Raw genomic sequence first — 19,367 nt, forward strand, 5'->3', positions numbered from 1 at the left:
TCACCAGTCCGTCTGATGCTGCAGTCTCCCAGGTAAAGGTTTACCTGTGCTCTTCCAGTTCAGATCTGCCTCCACCTCCCCCCCCCCACACACACACAACCTCACCACCACCAAGTGAAAGGACACCAGGACCAATAGCCCGGGCAACTGACCCTTTGCAGCAAGACAAGGTTGTGGAAGTCCAGTCGGGACTCCCATGACCCAAGACAAAGCAGGTGTGAGGGACGTCCACACTGCAGAGATCCACTACCAGAGTGGCCCAGCTGACCTGATTTTGCACCCTCAGCCGGCAAGGCTCCAGGACGCAGAGTCCAGCCGACCACTTTGCTTTGCACCCAAGTTCTCAGCCAGGGTACCAAAGAACCAACTGTGCTCCCTTGTCCCCCAGACCCTTGCTACCCGAGCCCCCCGTTGGGAGCTCTGACTTGTCCCCAAGTCCCCTCTGCAGCCTGTTTGTAGGTGTTAACTCTTTTTACCGACATAGGGCCCACAGCTACAAATGCAACCCGCACCTCCTGTACCCGATCGCCTCAGACCAGGTTACGAGAAACTGCTGGTATTACTTTGGACCTTGTCCCCCTACGACCTTCAAAACCGAAGGAGACCCACCGAAGCCTACCGTAAATACCTGTGTGCTGTCTATGCCATTCCTCCCATAAGAAAGCATTGTGCCTAAAGGCGTATTTAAGTAGCTGTTTTACTTTTCTGCTCAAATTGATATTTAAAAAAAAGTGCGTACTTGATAGGGAACTTTCTGGCATCAATTATTTATACAAATGCAACTTATTTTCCTAAATTGGTCTCAGATTTATTCTCAAGTGTGCCTCATTTATTGCCCGTGTCAGCAGATGATAAACTGCTCTCCCACAATACCACAAAAGAGCTTTTGGGTTATCATTTGTGTCTCTGTAAAACTATTGAGGTTTGCCTGAACTCTTAAAACAGTGTACCTTTTTCTTTGGTCCACTATATAAAGATGCAAACTTCAAACTAATATTACAAACCACAACTTTTAAGTAGAAGTAAACTTACATATTGATGCCATTGCTCCGCCTGTAAACGAATTTCTCATTTGCATCACACTATCACTAAACCCTTATTCATTGTAAAAAAAATATTGGTTTACTCCTTTTTTTTTTTTTTTTTTTTTTTTATTGCTGGTGTTTTTAAAAAACTGATGCATACTAAGGTGCAGGGTTGTTGCGACGATGGTGCATTTGCAGTACCGGTATACAAGCTTTTAATTGAGAAATTGAGGCAATTTTTGATACCCGTACTATGGGGTTGGGTAACCTCATGTTGACAATAGGAACAAACCTACATTTAAGGAGTAAGTCAACATCTACCTTTTTTAAAAATTCTAAATACTTTATTATTTTCCTAGAGAGAGAGTACGAAGCAGAAAGCATGTATTATGTACATGCGTGAAGCCTACTAGAGCATGCAAATGTCAGTAAAGCTATACTTTGCTTCTGCCTACAACCTTGTACAAAGGGAAAATAGTTAAGCGGAGTCTAATTTAAACTTGTCTGCAAGCAGAAGGTGATGCATCACAACAGCAAGGACAACAATGAGTTTCGCTAAATAAAGCATATATAAACAATAAAGCATAGCCCTAACAAACATGAATGTGGAAGGTTACAGTAGGCATGCCCAAAATAAATTGAGTAGGAAGAGCAAAGCGGGGAGAGATAGGAGTAGAGTGGAGGGGAGCCGCATTGTGGTTGAGAGACTGTAAGAAAAGGGTGAGTGACAGCTATAATCAATGACGGAACAGAGTAGACTAAGAGGGCGTCAGTTGACTGCCACAAAGCTATCGACTGCTGGCCAAATGGATTGAGCCTCAACAGGGTTCCCTGTAGAGGTGGGTAAACTCTTGTGGGCGTCTAAGATACATAACCCTTGCCCACCATGTGTTCAATGACACGTTATTTAATGTCTTTCAGTCCAAGAGAATTACTTTAATTGTCACTGTTAGTGGAAGATTTAGTAAAGCTAAGTCTTTGTCAGGGAAGTCTAATGGAAGAGTGGATGCAGGTGGTAGTAACAGTATAAGGTATTGGGATAGCGCAAAGTCCACATTGAAGATGGCCTCAAGTCGCTTATTGATATCGACCTAGTTAGTACGAAAGCCATTTGCATGAAAAGAACATATGCACAAAGTCCCCAGGGGCTTCACTACAGGACCAGCAGGAGTCAATCAGTTTCAGTTTGAGTAATCTGGATAGAGTCCGGTATAGGAAGTGTGCTGCAAAAGTTTTTGTCTGGGACAATATTGGGATCAATATAGTCTTAAGGAGATTGGTAGAAATGTTGGTCCAAGCAGAGTCCGGTAAGGGGGGTTGTGGGCTTGAATTTTGGAAGTGTTTGGTTCAACATTTCTGAATGGGTGGAATTAGAGTGTACTGTGAGTTGTGTAAGAGTTTGTAAATTTGAAACGCCAAGTGGCCATCTATACTGGCTTGTTGGATACATTGGAACAGAGTTGGGGTTTGGAGAGTACCCAATATGTAGAGTTTTAGATTTCATTGTAAGAAAATTGTAGAAAACCATGTTGGTAAGGGAGTCTCTCCTGTAGCAAAGCAACGGTAAGGGGGCTACTGTTAGCAACGAGATCAGACACCAGGTTGATGCCTTTTGCTGCCCATATAGGACTGATTGTAGTAGCATTTGCTGAAGCAGTGTTTGTATTATTCCACAATGATATGGCCATAGATTTAAAGAGATTAGAGTCAAGGTGCCTATCTAGCCGATGCAGAGTGCTGCTCATGTTGAGGAAAATTCAACTAGACTGGGTCAAAATTTAGACATTGTAAGATGTAGTGAATATGGTGAAATGAGATGCAGTTAGATCATTTGTCATGGAACAACTAATGCAGAGGGTTTAGTGTCTAGCCAACTGGTGCCGTATGCAGCAAGAAATGCAGTCTGATAATTATACCAATTAGGAAGTCCACCCACCCCTTTTACTTATGGTAGACTTCGTTTTATAAGGCCTAATCTTGGTTTTTTTTTCGACCAAAGAATTTCAGAGAGCAGTTTATTAATTGTTTTTTGTTCATTATGGGAGATTGATTCTGAAGTTGTTAAAACACCAGATGCCTATATATTTAATCATTTTTGGTTACCATCAGAGGCTTGAGTAATTGATGCAGGAGGGCTGGCAGTGAACATTGAGTAGCAAGACTTCAGTCCTCTCCAGAATATGCCAAGAAGGCCTGGATTATATAGATAGTAGATAGGATCGCTACATCTGGATTTTTTTGAGAAAATAAGTTTATCATCTGCATAGGCAGCAGTTTTGAAAGTGAGAACTAAAATTGACACCTTCAATTTCTGAACTATTAATCCTGATCAGTAGTGGGTCTTTCGCTAATAGAAATAGAAGAGGGGAGAGTGGGCAACCCTTGTTGCAGAGAGAAAGGCAAAGATAGAGCACTGTTTATTTTGATTCTTGCTCTGTGCGCGGCATATAATGACACAACTATAGATGGGAAAAGGTTGCCTAGGTTGTCTGCCTAGTGCCGCCGTGAGGTAGGGCACAGACTTTTTTTTAACGTCTTTTCGGCTTCCAATGAGATGGCAACTGAGGGAGGCTGCCTTGATTATGTAACCGAATAAGCGGGTGTTGTCACTAGCCAGCCTGCCCAAAACTAAACCTGATTGGGAGGGGTGGATCAATCTTGATATGAGTAGCTCCAAATATTTGGCCGAAACCTTCACATATATCTTTACCTCCATATTTAACGAGATAGGCCTTTGAATCTAACTAATCCTTCCCCCTCCTTAGGTAGGACTACTATGGTAGCTTCAGCTGCCATGCCAGAGGCCGTTAATCGCTTTAAGAGACGACGTCGCTCCCGGTTTCAGCCCCGATGTGGACACGGCGACGTACTGACGTCGCTCGATGCCGATGGGTGATTTCTATCCCTATGTCCTGCTTCCATATTCTCGGCCTGTTCATCAGCCTTCGGAGGAAGGGGAGGACTGGGAGGGGGTCTAAGAACCTTCTCACAGCACAATGTGAGTTTGACCCGGACTGGGCAGAGGAGTTGGGGGGAGGCCAGTGGTCTTGATACCTCTCCTGACCTTGGCATGCTCACTCCTCCTACCGTGGCTGCGGAGGAGGGAGCAAGTTACGCAGTGCTGTTGGGTAGGACAGGGCAGCCGAGGCCCTCCAGCTCCCTACAGTGGCAATCAGGACTAACCTCGTGACCGAAGTGCTCCAGCCGGCAGCTACCTCTGCAGAGCCACTGCTGCCTTTTAACGATGCACTTTGGGACGTTCTTTTGGGCACCTAGTCTAAGCCCAACACGGGGGCTCCCGTGGATAGGAACGTGGCCCGCGCCATCGCCCGGCCCCGGGCGACCCCCTTTTCCTTTCCCAACACCCCACCCCTGAGAGCTTGGTTGTCCAAGCCTCTGTGTTCCCGAGCGCATTCTCTACTGCACCTCCTAATAGGGAGTCCAAGAAACAGGAGCATTTCGGTAAGATTTTTTCTTACGCCAGTTCAGGGCTGCGGTCTGTGAACACCGCATGCTTCTTGGGCCATTATTCCCACTTCGTGTGGGATACGGTGGAGCACGTTCTGACTCAATGTCCGGAGGAGGCCCGGATAGTGCTCTCTCAAGCTATTGCTGAAGGGAGGGATGCAGCCAAGTTTACTATTCGTTGTGGCCTTGAAACCGCCGACTCGCTGGGCAGGGCGATTTCCACAACAGTGGTGCTCAGGCTCCACGCCTGGCTGAGGACAACTGGTTTTTCTGGGGATGTTCAGAACACTCTGATGGACATGCATTCGCCATCAACAATAAAGCAGATAGTGCGTTGGAGCGCTTTAAGGGCTCGCGGGCTACGGCCAAGTCCTTGGGCCTCTCCGCCACGTGCCCTCCTCCGCCTTCTGCTTTTCGCTCCTTTTGTGACCAAGGAAGGGGCGCCCTGACTGGTTTGCTTCAGAGCCACAGGCCTGCGCAGCAACAGTCTCGGCACGGACGTGGGACCCGCTGAGCCGGGTCAGGGGGCCAGCGAGCAGGTCAGTCCACCTCCACCCTAGCCACCACTGCCTCCAAACCTTCCTAGTCCGTTTTTTCAGGCCCTTCATACGCCAGAGGGCGGCAGGATTCGCCATCACCTCCCCCACGGGCACACCATCACTTAGGATAGGTGGGTTTTACAAATAGTCTGAAGGGGCTACTCCCTTCCCTTCGAGACTACCCCTCCAGCCATGCCACCCCAGTATCACTGCATGTCGGGGGATCACTTGGCACTTCTTAAACAGGGAGTCGCGGCCCTCTTGGCCAAGGGGGCCATCGAGCGAGTTCCTGCGCCAGAAGTAAGATGTGGTTGTTAATTCCACTACTTTCTGGTGCCCAAGAAGGACAAGGGCCTGCGTCCTATCTTTGACCTCAGGGACGTTAATCGCTTCCTCCGGAAGGGGAAGTTCAAGATGTTAACTCTGGCTCAGGTCTTGTCTGCCCTCAACCCTGGAGACTGGATGGTAGCGTTGGACCTGCAGGACACATTTCCACATTCCGGTCCTGCCAGCCCACCGGTGTTACCTGCGGTTGAACTTTCAGTTTACTGTGCACCCCTTTGGCCTTACCAGCGCCCCTCAGGTGTTCACGAAAGTAATGGCAGTGGTCGCAGCTCATCTGCGCAGATCAGGTGTTCCAGTCTTCCCCTTCCTCGATGACTGGCTGTTAAAGGCAGGCTCGCCCCGGGTAGTCGTCTCCCACCCCCAGACTACCGCCGACCTCCTGCATTTGCTGGGGTTCTCCATCAATGTGCCGAAGTCTCACCTGATCCCCCCCCCCTCTCAGAAGCTCCTCTTCATCGGAGAGGTTCTGGATACAACACACTTTCCAGTTTATCCTTCCGAATGGCGAATCCAGGAAACTCAGGCTCTATCCTGGGTTTCGGTCAGGATGACCCTGAGGCTGCTGGGCGTCATGCATCCTGCTGGTCGATCATGCAATATGGCATATGCTGGCTCTGCAGTGGGACCTGAAGTTCCAGTGGGCGCAGCATCAGGGGAACCTCTCCGATTAAGTTCAGATCTCGGAGGGCACTGCACAATAGTTGCAGTGGTGGCTCACGAACCGGCGTTCGGTCGATGGCAGATCCCTCTCCCTTCCCCAACCGGAGCACAAAGTGGTGACTGATGCGTCCCTCCTGGGATGGGGCGGCAACATGGGAGAGGCAGAGATCAGAGGCCTCTGGTCTCCGGTGGAGTCCAGGCTCCATATCGACCTTCTGGAGCTCCGGGCGATCTGACTTGCACTGAAGGCATTCCTTCCCTCTGTCAAGGGGAGAGTAGTGCAGGTGTTCAGACCACACCACTGCCATGTGGTACTGTAACAAGCAGGGTGGGGTCGTGGACCCTATGTCGGGAGGCTCTGCGCCTATGGACATGGCTGGAACTTCAGGGCATTCCCCTGGTGAATCAACACCTGGCAGGTTCATTGAATGCCAGGGTGGACGAACTCCGCCTCAGGTGCATGATGGATCACGAATGTCGTCTTTACTCGGATGTGGTGCAAGGTCTCTTTCCACAGTGGGGAGAGCCTTGGTTAGATCTATTCGCCCCCGAAGAGTGCGCGCAATTTCAGCAGTTCTGCGTTTTGGAATTTCCTAGGTTGCCCTCGCTAGGTTGCGCTTTTCTTCGCAAGTGGAGTTGCGGACTGTTGTACGCCTTTCCGCCTACACCACTTCTGCCAAGAGTGCTGAAGATCAGGCGTGACCGGGCCCAAGTCCTTCTTGTGGCTCTGGACTGGGCTCAAAGAGTTTGGTATCCCGAGCTACTCTGTATCACCATCGATCGCCCGATCCGACTGCCTCTTCAGGGGGATCTTCTGTTGCAGCAGCTGTGGATGGTCCTCCACCCAAACCTGTCCAGTCTTCACCTCTTTGCGTGGAGATTGAGCGGCGGCAGTTGATTCCTTTCGACTTGCCTCCTGAAGTCTGTGATGTCATTCTGGCAGCCAGGCGTCCCTCCACTAAGTTGGTATACGCCTGCAGGTTGAACAAGTTTGTGGCATGGTGCACAGCAAAGGCTGTGGATCCCCTTTTTGCCCCTCTTTCTGAAGTCCTACTGTTCCTTCTTTCTTTGGCCCAGCAGGGTTCTGCTCTGGCTAATATCAAGGGCTACCTTTCTACTATTTCGGCCTTTCTCAGGCTCCCTGATCAGTCCTTTCTATTCAAGTCCACTGTTAAGATTCCTCAAAGGCATTACTCGTCATTTCCCTCCTATTCTCTTCGTAATGCCATATGACTTGAACCTGGTTCTCACATTTTCAATGTACGCTCCCTTTGAGCCGCTTCACAACTGTCCTCTTCATCTTTTAACTCTGAAGATTGCTTTCCTGGTTGACATCTCTGCTAGGAGAGTGAGTGAGCTCTAGGCTCTTTCTTGCAAACCTCCTTTTCGGTCTGTCCATCCAGACAAGGTTGTGCTCAGGACATGTCCATCCTTTCTGCCTTTCACATTGGGCAGACCATCACTTTGCCCACCTTCTTTCCGCATCCTTCCAGAGAGGAAGAGCGGCTCCACCGTCTGGACCTAAAACGCGCGCTCTCATTTTACCTGAATCGTACAACAGTTCCAGGTGGATGACCAGCTCTTTGTTGGCTACGTTGGCGCCAAGAAAGGTCGGGCTGTACACAAGCAGACTATCTCCAGATGGGTTGTCTTGTGTATTAAAGCTTGTTATTCTCTGGCCAAAAAAGGAGCCTCCGGTGGGGCTGCGCGCCCATTCCACCAGGGCAACGGCTGGCACTACGACATTGGGACGTGGTGTCCCTTTACAAGACATCTGTCAGGCAGCTACGTGAGCCTCGCTGCACACTTTTACTAAGCACTATTGCCTGGACAGCCAAGTCCAGAGAGACCGCTTCTTTGGCCATTCTGTACTCAGGACTTCCTGGTATGATCTTGGTTCGCAGACCCACCACCGGGATTGGTATTGCTGGGGTATCTATTCTAAGGTAAGGAATCTATAACTAACATGTTTCTTTCTGATGAACAAGTTACTTGCCTTCAGTAACGATACATCTGTAAGAAACATCAGTTAGTAATAGATTCCTTACCGCCCCACCCATCCTCCCCGTTCTGCGAACTGATTTCTAGGGTTAATGTCATTCCTTTCAGAGCCCGAGTTTCAATGCACCAGTGGTCAGTATCTTGCATGGCTCTGCGTTCCTGGCGCAGGAAGTCGTGTACAGATCTGACGTCCGGGCGCAAGGGTGGCGTCTAAGTAGCTGCCGCGACGTCATCTTGGCGACCACGATGCCAATGACTGACGTGGAGCTGCACGACGCCACCTTCCGACGCGCATGGGTACTGCTGACAAACTTTCCGGATCCAGTCTGACGCCTGGGGGTAATTCTAAGGTAAGGAATCTATCACTAACAAATTTTTCTTACAGATGTATCTTTACCGAAGGTAAGTAACTTGTTCATTTAGATTGTTTTTTGCTCTTCTGTGCCTAACTATAAGGTGTGCTCTTTTGCTAAAAATAGTATTGTATTCATTTTTGAGATATTTGATCTGTCAAAGTAAAGACCTTGTAATGTGTATAGAGAGCAGTCTTGTCCTTGATTTCTTTTTTTAGCTTAGATGGAGAGTTTTTAATATCCTTATTTCTATTATACATCCGGTTGATACAGAAGCCTCTAATAGCACCCTTTAGAGCATCCCACAAAACTATGGGGAATCGAGCCAAATCCATGTTCTCCTTTTGGAATTGAGCTAACTTTGTCTAGGTCTAGCCTAAGTTTGGTATTCATGCTCTGAGCTGTTCTCGGTACGCGTGATGACAAAATAGATTGAGATTGCTGCAGGGTCAGAGACCAGGATAGATTTTATTGAGTGGTCGTGGGAGTCTTTTAAAAGTCCTGCATTTACTAGTAGATATTCAATCCTAGAAAAGGTATTGTGGAGAGATTAAAAGAATGTGAAATCGCAGCCTGTGGGATAATGGTGTCTCCAAACATCAGTGAGTCTTAGGCAGTATAGGGATTGACCATAGCTTTGTGTTCTTTGGAAAGTCTGTACTTAATGTCGATTGTCTATCCAGAATCCCATCCATGGGCAGATTGAAGTTACCCCTGAAGACAATTCATACGGATTGGGATAAAGAAGCTATTTTTGTTGGGAGGGTAGACCAACAATGTGGATAGTCGCCATTAGGGGTGTATATATTTTGAAAGCGTAAAGCTCCCCCTCACTGTGCAATAGTGTGGCAAATAGCCATCTGCCATCATTGTCCTGCTCTACTGCAATTACAGACAGCCAGAGCGCTTTGCAATATGATTGACCACCCCGTTTTGCTTGGAGATTGCTGGTGTGCGGGCTAAATCAGAGATCCAACCACCGCTCATGGATGGCACATGCTTGTACCCAATCTTAGTTTCTTGAATAGCGAATATAGGCGGAAAAAGAGTTGGAGGAAAATAGAGAAACAGAATTCGAAAAAACAAAGGGTATGGTCTCAAAAGTGAGAGGAAACTTCCCAGGAGATGATGTATGAAGCCAAGAATCTGTAGGGACACCCATGCAGCGGAAGGGAGGAACCTGCTGCGCCAACAGGTTAAGAAAACTAAAATATGTAGGTAAGCTGCCAGCAATGCAACACGTTGAGCCTACGTGTAAAAACCTGAAAATAAGCAGTAAGCAAACAAACCATTGGAAAGACCAGATGCTCAACAAATTGTAACCAGTCGAGCAATTTTAGAGACAATGCTGCAAGACAAAGTGCAAGCAGTGTTTTCAAGTGATGTATAATGAGGGAGTACAAAAATGGCAATACTTAAATGGGAGCACCATCTTCAAATAGCACAAATGTCTCCTCAGACTGACAACAATGTTAGAGCATTATGTTGAGAGACAGAACCTTGACTTAGGATTGACTCGGTCACTAAATGCATGTGGATCAATGTCCTGACAATAGAGGCAGATCATTGGGGGCACGACTGGAAGCACAAGTGAGGGGGGGGGGGGGGGGTGAGCCGTACTAGTGGAGACCCCCTTGTCACCCATCCTTGATTTGACCGTGTTGTCCAGAAAGATCAGACGGTTTGGCGAAGATCTGAAACTTGCCTTAAAATCCATTTTAAATCTAGAGGGACCGACAAATTTGGGTGGAATTGCCCTTCACCAAGCCTCGTCCTTGGAGCTAAAAACCCTTCCTCTCCGCCACTTTGTCTCTCACAAAGTTTTGTAAAATTGAGATATTGATACTTGACAAATTACTTGACGTGGAGAAGTAGAATTGTGGTGTTTCAAGGTAGGAATACGATGGGCTCTTTCGAGTTCAAAGTCTTTATGAAATGATATCTTCAAGGTTGCGGGGTCCTAAGTTTCCAGAAATTCTAACCGTAAAGCAGCGTTGCCCTCACTCCTTTCTTGGATCCCAAAAATGTGAAGGTTGCTCATTTTGTTTTGATCCTCAAGGTTGGTGATATCCCGCTTGAGGGAGGACAGGAGTTGCTCTGATCTCTGAAGTTGTTTGGAGGGAACTCTAGTGCGGTCCTCAATGCTGCCTATTCTGGTCTCTGCATGAGTGCCTGATTACATCTTTCAGGCTCTTCCTAATACCAGCCACCTCCACTTGCAGGAAGTCTGTATTGGTCTTGGTACTTTGCACAATGTCGTGAACAGGAGGGTACAGAGGTTGACAGTATGGGGGTTAGTTTACTTAACAAGTAGTCCAAATGCTCCAAGCACCGGAGGGGAAGTCTATGCTGTGATAGTAGCCACTCCAGAGGTCAGTAGGGCAAACGGACGCAATGTCTGTGATCTTGAGGCACTACCAGGGACCAGTGACCAAGGGCTCCTTCAGCCAGATAATGACACATCATGAAATAGTAGGTGACTCCATTTTGAGTCGTGCCCTGCTCCCCGGTTGGATCAGAGGCTGATGATCCCAAAAAGAATTTTAAAAAAGACTATAGAGGTCTCATGTCAGTACAAATCTGCAATTTCAGCAAGTTCCTCTAGGTAGCAGCAGTACAGCATTTTTTGGCTCTAGTTCTCTCCAGCCCTGAGTCACTACAGAGCATCTGAAGATCAGGTGCCACCATTATGGGATCCGATGTGCCCTTAGGTTGTGGATTGGAAGGCTGCCAAACGCCGTTAAAGGTAAAAAGGCTGTGGAGACACGCGCTGGGGGCTAAGCGTTTATGTATGAAAAAATATTGGCTGCATAGATGTTGGCATAGTTGGTGCTCCTGGTTCATTGAAGCTCTCGGTTGAGCCGCCATCCAGCGCGGAGACCAACCGTCAAATCCGTTGACATCAACCCTTGACTGCCTATTAATGTACAAACATCTCGTAACAGACAGGCACATGTCAAGGAAGGTACCACTCTGGGTTTATGCAAGATTTGTGCTATCATTGAACCCAACATTCCTAAAATCTTGGTCAGTGGTGACAAGCTTTCCGACCACCAATGCGTTTGGTCCATGGTCGGCACCAACAAACCACTTTGGACACCCAGCTCTGGTTCAGTGCCGAAGAAACCTTTGAGAAGGGCCACTTCTCTAAAACCAAGCTGACCCTCTGCATCTACCACATCCACCTTGGGGCTGAACAGAACCCCTGCGCCAAAAGACTTTGGCGTCAACCAGCAAGTCCGACACCAGTGCATTCAAGCGGATTCTCCATCAGCTGCAGGAGGAGCTCGACTCAAGGCAGAAACATCTGGTCATTCACCCCCACAAGGGCCCGCATCCTTGCCTGCCATTTGGGTCCTGCTGGTCCACCCTCCAAACATCCGCTGTTCTTCTAGGATGCCTTGGACATTTCAGTTCCGGCAAAACACAAGAAAGCGGATAAGGCTACCAGCCCCTTAACCAATGCACAACTCTGCCCTCACCCTGTGCCTCAGGTTCAGTCTTCACCTTCTTCGCGTGGTTCTTCTGGGTGACCGCTTGACATCACACCTCGTGGGTCTCCACACCGACCTGGGTGGGCCTGGGAAGGGGGTGGGTCGCGAAACATATTTGACATTCCCCAGCAGGGTGACTTATGGGACTCCTACGATGTATACCACCAAGGGGCCACATACCCCGACCTTCCTCTCTGGATGTTTCCACATCCTTTCATGGACTCATTGATAGGGCCCCTCCTTTCATAAGCTAGAACTTCAAACTCCTCCACCCACCGCTCTACTCAGTACCTCCACACTTCTGACATTTTTAAAGACTGCCCTGGCTAGGGTTATAACAGCAGAGGTCGATAAATATAAAGCTTAGCTTTGACTCTATCTATATTTGCTGTCCGCTCCCGCCCGATTCGCCTATGGTCATTACTGCATATAAGCAAGCCTACTCCCTGGCCAACCGGTATGCCCCGCCACCAGAAAAGGAAAACAAACAGATGTGGCAGGGAAAAAGGTGGCTGTGCAACCTGCAACCACTGGCATATAGCCAATTCTCTTTGACTTCTAGCAAGATCTGATCATGCCCACTGGGACAAGATGAAGGATCTCCTCCAATACCTCTCAAAGGAGCATAGGAAAAGGGCAAGATGTTATCCAACACCTTTATTCACTGTCCCCTAGAGGCAGCAGACACTGCTGCCAGGGGGTACATTCCAGTGTCCTACAGGGGCAACAATTCTAGAGGCACAGGCATGGGTAGCTCCCCAAGAGGAGCTAATAGTGCGACCAAATCCTGACTTGCCTCTCCACAACTCTCAGCTATCCCAGAGCAATTGGTGTTTTGGCTCTCCGCCACTAAATTTATTTGGTACCGGCGTATCTTCCAGGGATAGACAATGATTTTATCCACCTCCTTAGCAGGATGCACCAAATGTCCACTAGTGGGAGCCCCACTCAAATCCTCCTCTACTACCGTCACAGATGGCGTTTCCCATAGATAACCTTGTTTGCAACAACAGAAAACTCCAAATGTTGAGTCTTCGCCTCCAGGTTCCCACAGTCCAGTGGCAATGCACTAAAGATAAACTGGCCAGATATTTCCCTAAGCTTATCCTCCTTACTCTCTTCCATTTGTGATTTGGAGGCTTAGACTGACGTCCCTCACGCTCCTTCTGGTGACACTCACATATGCCCCCCAGCCCTGGTTCACGATTCTGCTTAAACTCTAGTTCTGCACAAGAGGCTGCCCAAGAAGCCGGACCTTCTCACACAGAACCATAAAGAAATCAGGCACCCAGATTCCTCTACCTAGCGATCATAGAATTTGGATATCTTAACCTTCCACCTGAATGCATGTGTTTTCTCCCGGGTAGTGCACAGACCTTCCAGCTGCGCCTGCTATGCAGCCAAGTGGAAAAGATTTGTGTACTACTGTAATTTAAAGGACCTTTGAAAGCTAGAGTACAGAACATTGTTACTTGCATCACTTGTATGTTTCTGGTCTAGACTTTACTGCCATATGATTACACCACCTGCCGTCCATATGATTACACCACCTGCTGTCGCTGCCTACCTTCACAAGAGGAAATAGTTGGCCTAACGGCTAGGGCGGGTGACCTCAAATCTGGGGAACTGGGTCTCTGCAATGACGTTGAACATCCTGTGATTCTGGGTAAATCACTTAATCTACACGTGCCTAACAAAAATGAATGTGTCCTCGTGTAACACAACTGGTATTATGTAAAGCGCTCAGATACCCGCTACTGGGACAAGTTTGCGCTATATTAAACTGTTTTTTAAAAAAAAAAAGTAAAAAAAAAAAATCTTACCAAGGTGCCGATCATTCGAGCTTTCATGGAGGGTGCAGGCTGTCCATACGTTGGATGTAAAATATGCCCTTGTACTCCGTTGATGGAACTAGACCACTCCTGAGGCGCACATTGTCTGCCTTCAGGAGAAGCTTCACAGAGGAATGCTCTAAACTCCCTGGGCTATAGACTCGTAGCCCGTACCTCACGGGTGTGGCAGTTCTGGCCCGAGGTAGTCGGTCATTCACCTTGTGGAGGTAAATTTACGCTGTGCTCAGTTTATGGCAGCGTACTCAATGATTCCTCTATTTTTCAGGTATCTAAGGAGTTAACGCACCGCCCTCTAACTATAGTTCTGTTTGGGGATTTTAATCTCAATCTCCCAGGAAGTTTTGATATATGCGGACAGTAATTTATTTCACATGGAAGCCTAAGGTGTATCAAACCCTTAAAGGGATATGTGAAGATCAGTTTGGTAGACGTGTGGCATAAAAATAATCCGATGGCGGATGGGTACACATTTTTTGGACCCGCATTGTACACGTGCCCACGTTGATTATTTTTTTGTGTCCAAAAAGCTTATCACGATCTGCCAATCGAGCAATACCCCCGGTTCCTCTCGGACCACAATCCTCTTGTTTAGAGCTGCAGGTTAAAGAGGGGAAAACGGTAAGCTCATGGAGCTTTGAACGTGCACTCCTTACGAATGAGGAGTACTCTAAACACATCAGTAGGTGGATTCCAATATTCTTTGAAGAGAATAATGGCAGTGCCTACATGAGTACTATGAGTACGGTGTGGGATACATTTAAGGCCTGCCTAAGGGAGGAGACACGGCCTCAATTTCTGATCAAAGATTTAGCAGTCTATACCCCATCACGGGCTCTTCGCTCATCCACGGCATCCCTGTTCACAGTGTCTCGCACTAGAACTGCGTCCTGGGGCGATAAACATTTCATTGTTGCAACTGGTAAACTTTGGAACTCGCTCCCATTACAGATCAGATCATCCCAATCATTACTAACGGTCAGGAGAATGACGAAAACATGGCTGTTCACACAATAGGTCTCCTTGGTATAAGTGTCATGCTGCCGTCCTTAGCGCCGAGACACCCACGGGTATTTGAGCGCTTTATAAATCTCATAAACATAAAATTCTCACTGAACAAAGGAAAGCAAGTTAGACAGATGATTCAAGCTAAGCAAGATAAAGTAGCAATAGGCGAGAAAAATCTAGTGAGGGCGACACAATTAGCAGGGGATGTAAGGGAAGCACAAGTAAAGGTAACACTTGCGAGGGCAGACTTGGAGGTGATTTTTGATAATGGGGCAGCAGCGTAGTATATTGCTTGGAAGGAAGAACTTACGAGTGTAGCGATCAGGTAAGACACCATCTGGCAGTAAGAGCAAGGCAGAAGTGTACTGATGGTGAGATCAGAGAAATACGTGATCTTCTTGGCGTTGCCATCGATGTAAATAAAATCAGAGGTGCGTTTAAAGTGTTTTATCAAAACTTGTATACAGGGGGAAATCAGATCTGCCCCAGGCAAATTAAAGAGTTCTTGGAAGCAGTGCCTTAAATTATTTATAGAGGAGCGAGAAATCCTAGAAGAGCTAACATGGGATGAGCTATTACTAGCAATCTCTAGCCTCCTTCCGGGTAAAGCTGCTGGTCTGGATGCAATCCCCTCAGAATTTTATAAAACCTTTGGACCCCAGCTGAAAGCTCAGATGGTGACACTTTTTAACCATACATTTAAAGGATCTACGCCACCCGAGTCTTTTTGAAGTAGGACAGACCACTGGCCGAACTCTGCTCATACAGACCAATTATGCTAATAGATTGCGACTACATTTCTTCAAAAGTGGAGTCTATTGTTAATATAAATATAGAACCTCTGGCAGATAGAACTAAGAAAGGGTTGGCAAGGTTGAATAATTTTCACCTTAAAATTATAGGCCGCTGTAACCTGATTTATTTCCCAAACTTTTTATACTTTTTTAGAGCAATTGCATTAGAATTCCCTAGTGAATGTCTTGAAATTTTTGAGGCAGGATTTACCAGATTTTTATGAGCCTCTAATACAAGAAGAGCGGTGAGGTATCTCTCGCTCCCAAGAGGGGGGGGGGAGAGGGGGAGAGACTCTCCCAAACCTTAAACTGCATTACTGGGCATCAGTATTGCAGTATAGCCGTTGTTTTTTTTTTTTTTTTTACGGAACCTTAAAGTGGCCTCGCCAAATGCTACGCCTTTATATTCGAATTACTACTAGGGAATGAGGCTTGGGGGTGTCTGCTGAGGCAAGTGGAGTATAGTTATTTCCAAAAAGTTAGGTTGAAGTGCCTCTTTGGCACAGAGAAGGCATGGGTCGCAATACGGAAGCTGCTGGGTTTGTAGAGACTGCATTTCTATACTCCTGATCTTGAATAATCCAAACCTACCGGGCATTTTTAATGTCAATATCCATGTATGGTATTCGGCAGGTATAGAGAAACTGCCCCCCCCCCCCCCCCCCCCACCCCCCTTGCTGGTCTTGTCTCGTTTGAGTTAAAATTCGGTATGAACAAGAAGGAGTTCTTTAATTACCTGCAAGTAAGAGACCATCTTCAGTGGAAAGTGGGGTGCCCAAGTGGTTTTGATAATGTTCTGGTGGATAGATTTATAACCGAGAACTCAATCTGCATCTGGTCAATCTATCAGATGTCGAACAGCGAAAGGAAATATTATCTTGATAAACAGTTTAACTGGCAGGATAAGTTGATTACTGAAAATTAATTTGCGAAAGCTCTCAGCTTATCCCAAATTGTGTTAATGTCGGCCAATTTAAAAGTACAGTTTTTTAAAAAAACTGTTTAATGCTCTATTATACACCTGCAAGAATTGCAAAGTGGTGCTCGGGGCAAGGTACTAAGTGCCCACGTTGCTCCACGTTTAGTGTCGACATTGTTCATATGTTCGCAACGTGTCCATCTTTGAATCTTCTTAAGAATGAAATACAATACTTTCTCCTTACTAAAATAGATATTAAAGGCTTGCTGAGTCGAAAGGTAATCTTACTAGGGGTTATCGACAAGAAATTGACTCCGGATATAGCTTATTTTCATGTTGCTATGACGATTTTTGCTACAGCGTGGCTTGATCCACAACCTCCTCAGTTTCAACACTGGCTTGCCCGTCTATTAGCCATCTCCAGTTTGGAGAAAGCAATTTATGCCAGAAAGGGTGTTAAAGCAAGGAAAAAAGGACAGTTAATATGGGCACCTTTATCCAGACTAGACATTTTGAGGGGGTTTAAACTGACAGGAGGGATTGCCCCGTCTTCTTCTATTTTCGCACCTTGCACTTTGAATAAGTCTGCTTAAATCTGAATTTTGTTTTGATATAACATATGAGCTGTATTTTCGTGATTGAAGTCCAGGTTCTTACTGTATTACTGAGCTGAAGGGAATGGTATGTGTGAAGTCTGGACGCATTGTTAATGTTTATTACTTCTAGCCCCGTCATCATGTTTGTTCCACACGTTGCACTTTAAATAATGGTTTGTTTGTCTGTCTTATTATTGCTAGTTTTAAACCAGTCTCTTATTGGTATATTGAAGATGATTGTGTATGGTTTGATGATGATCTTCCCTGACTGGGGGCTGGGGTGGGATTGGGTTTTGGTTATTGTAAAAAAAAAAAAAAAGGTTAAATGCACAATTTTTTTTTTCTCAAAGAACCTGACCATTAATGTAGATACAGCAACTTTTTGTTTTCTCCGAACCCCATAAATGGTTGCCAGATGGCTAGTTAAATGCATCCAGACATTTTATCCTAAAGCTAAGAAACGTCTACTCACTCCTCCTAGAGCACACTCATCAGAATAAAGGTGCCTCAATGGCCTTCCTGGGGAACATTCCTATAGCCGATGTATACAAAGCAGGTACCTGGTCCATGCAACACACTCTTACAGAATATTACTTAGTGGATGTCCCAGCCAGCAAAAAGCTAATGTTAGGCAGTTCTTCTTACGCACTTTCAGTTTTCTGCAACATCCACAGGCTAGCCACTGTTTTTTGGGAGGACTGTTTTACAGTCTACGCACAGAATGTGTATCTGCAGCCACACATGTCTCAAATGGATAAAGTTACCCTGTAAGCATCAGTTTGTTGCATGTATTGCTGTAGATGCATATGTGCCCACCCCCCTACCTGGAAGCCTGTGTCTGTTGCAGTATATTTCACCATCTTTTTCCTCTTATGCATGGACATATCTCTATACATCTCTTCACTTCACATTCCATCACCCGCCGTGCGAGAAAACAATCCAGCAATGGAGTCAATGAGCATGTGCATTATCACCAAAAGGAGGAGTCGCAGTACCTCGTGACTCGAAATGCTTTTTCGAAGAAAAACAACTTGGGCACGTCCTGCCATAATTCTTTACCCAGTATCATGTGGATCGGTACATTACTTAAGCAGCATCCTTACAAGCCTCATCCCACTAAAGAGAAACTTATCCTGGGATCCTCACAGGGCCTTCAGTTTACATTGACTAGACCAATGAGTACTGGATTGATTGATCATTTGTCCTTGGCTGTGCTGGTTTGTGAAATGGCAAGGCTATTCAGAGGCAAAACGTTTCTTAAAAGATGGTGCTGTATCAAGATTTGCTGTGTCTTAGAGAATCTGTGCCCATTCCACCAGAGTGGAAGGTGCTTTTTGAGCTTTGGCCTGCAGTGTTCTGTTTTGTATATCTGTGGAGCTACAACATGGAATTTAGTTGTGCTTAATAGTCCTGGTCATTAATCTGTCGAGCACAATTCTACCTTTTACCTTCATCTATCTACCTCAACTCTATGTATTACCTTCATAGTAGAATCAATCAATGAGATTGGGCGGTGACCGAGAAAGTTCCTTCTGATTGCCCTTTTTAAAAACGGACTACAATAGGTGAGTGCCACGACGGGAAACCCGACTTTGCAGGCTGAATTAATGTTTGTAAGTATAGGTGCCCATAGGTGTAGTATAGTAGTATTAGCAGCCTTCCAAAAGTCACTAGTATCATTAAGTTCCCATTAAAGAACCAAGTTCACCCTGGCTTGTACCCATTATGCTATTTTCCAGAGATTGCTTATAAACTGTTGTAAGCATTACAATCTGTTTACTGTCTCTGGGCTCGCTTTTCAGTGTCCTGTGTAAACTTTTATTAGCTGTTTTGCTTAATTTATCAACCAGCCTTTCGAGTCCTGACCGAATTCTAGAGGGCTTCAGCAGCAGTTGCCTAGTTTTACCACTCCGCTTAGTGAAGGCCTTTATGACCTCCATCAGTCTTCCATCAATGAGACCTTGGTATACGAGTTCTAGATTAGACTCGATAAGTTTATGCAATAGAGTTCCAAAGTCTGCAGATTTCCACACTAGCCTCTGACCATTTTCTTTTGTGGTAATTTTAGAAAAAAAGTTTTACCTTTTGAGATGGCTGATAGGATGTTTGTATGCTTATGCTTAGGCTTAAAGACCCTTGTAGAATATAGTGTCTCGGCTTTCTTAATATTAAAATATAATCAAATACTGATCTGCATCCCTGTTCTTCAGACTGTGGAATACTGTCTAGGTTATATTCTAGGGCCTTCCATAGGTCTTGGCTAGCTAAATAATTTAAATAAAATATTGTCTTCGGAATCCCGAGTGTTAGTCACC

General features: G+C 46.3%; 1 protein-coding gene across 1 annotated transcript in view; it reads left to right on the forward strand.

Moving 5' to 3' along the window:
• Window positions 1–19,367, forward strand: part of GNAI1 (G protein subunit alpha i1) — a 289,814-nt gene that overhangs the window by 248,246 nt on the left and 22,201 nt on the right. The gene's annotated exons all lie outside the window — the stretch shown is intronic.

The sequence above is a fragment of the Triturus cristatus genome, chromosome 4_1, assembly GCF_964204655.1.
Source record: "Triturus cristatus chromosome 4_1, aTriCri1.1, whole genome shotgun sequence".
In the NCBI taxonomy this organism is placed as follows: Eukaryota; Metazoa; Chordata; class Amphibia; order Caudata; family Salamandridae; genus Triturus; species Triturus cristatus.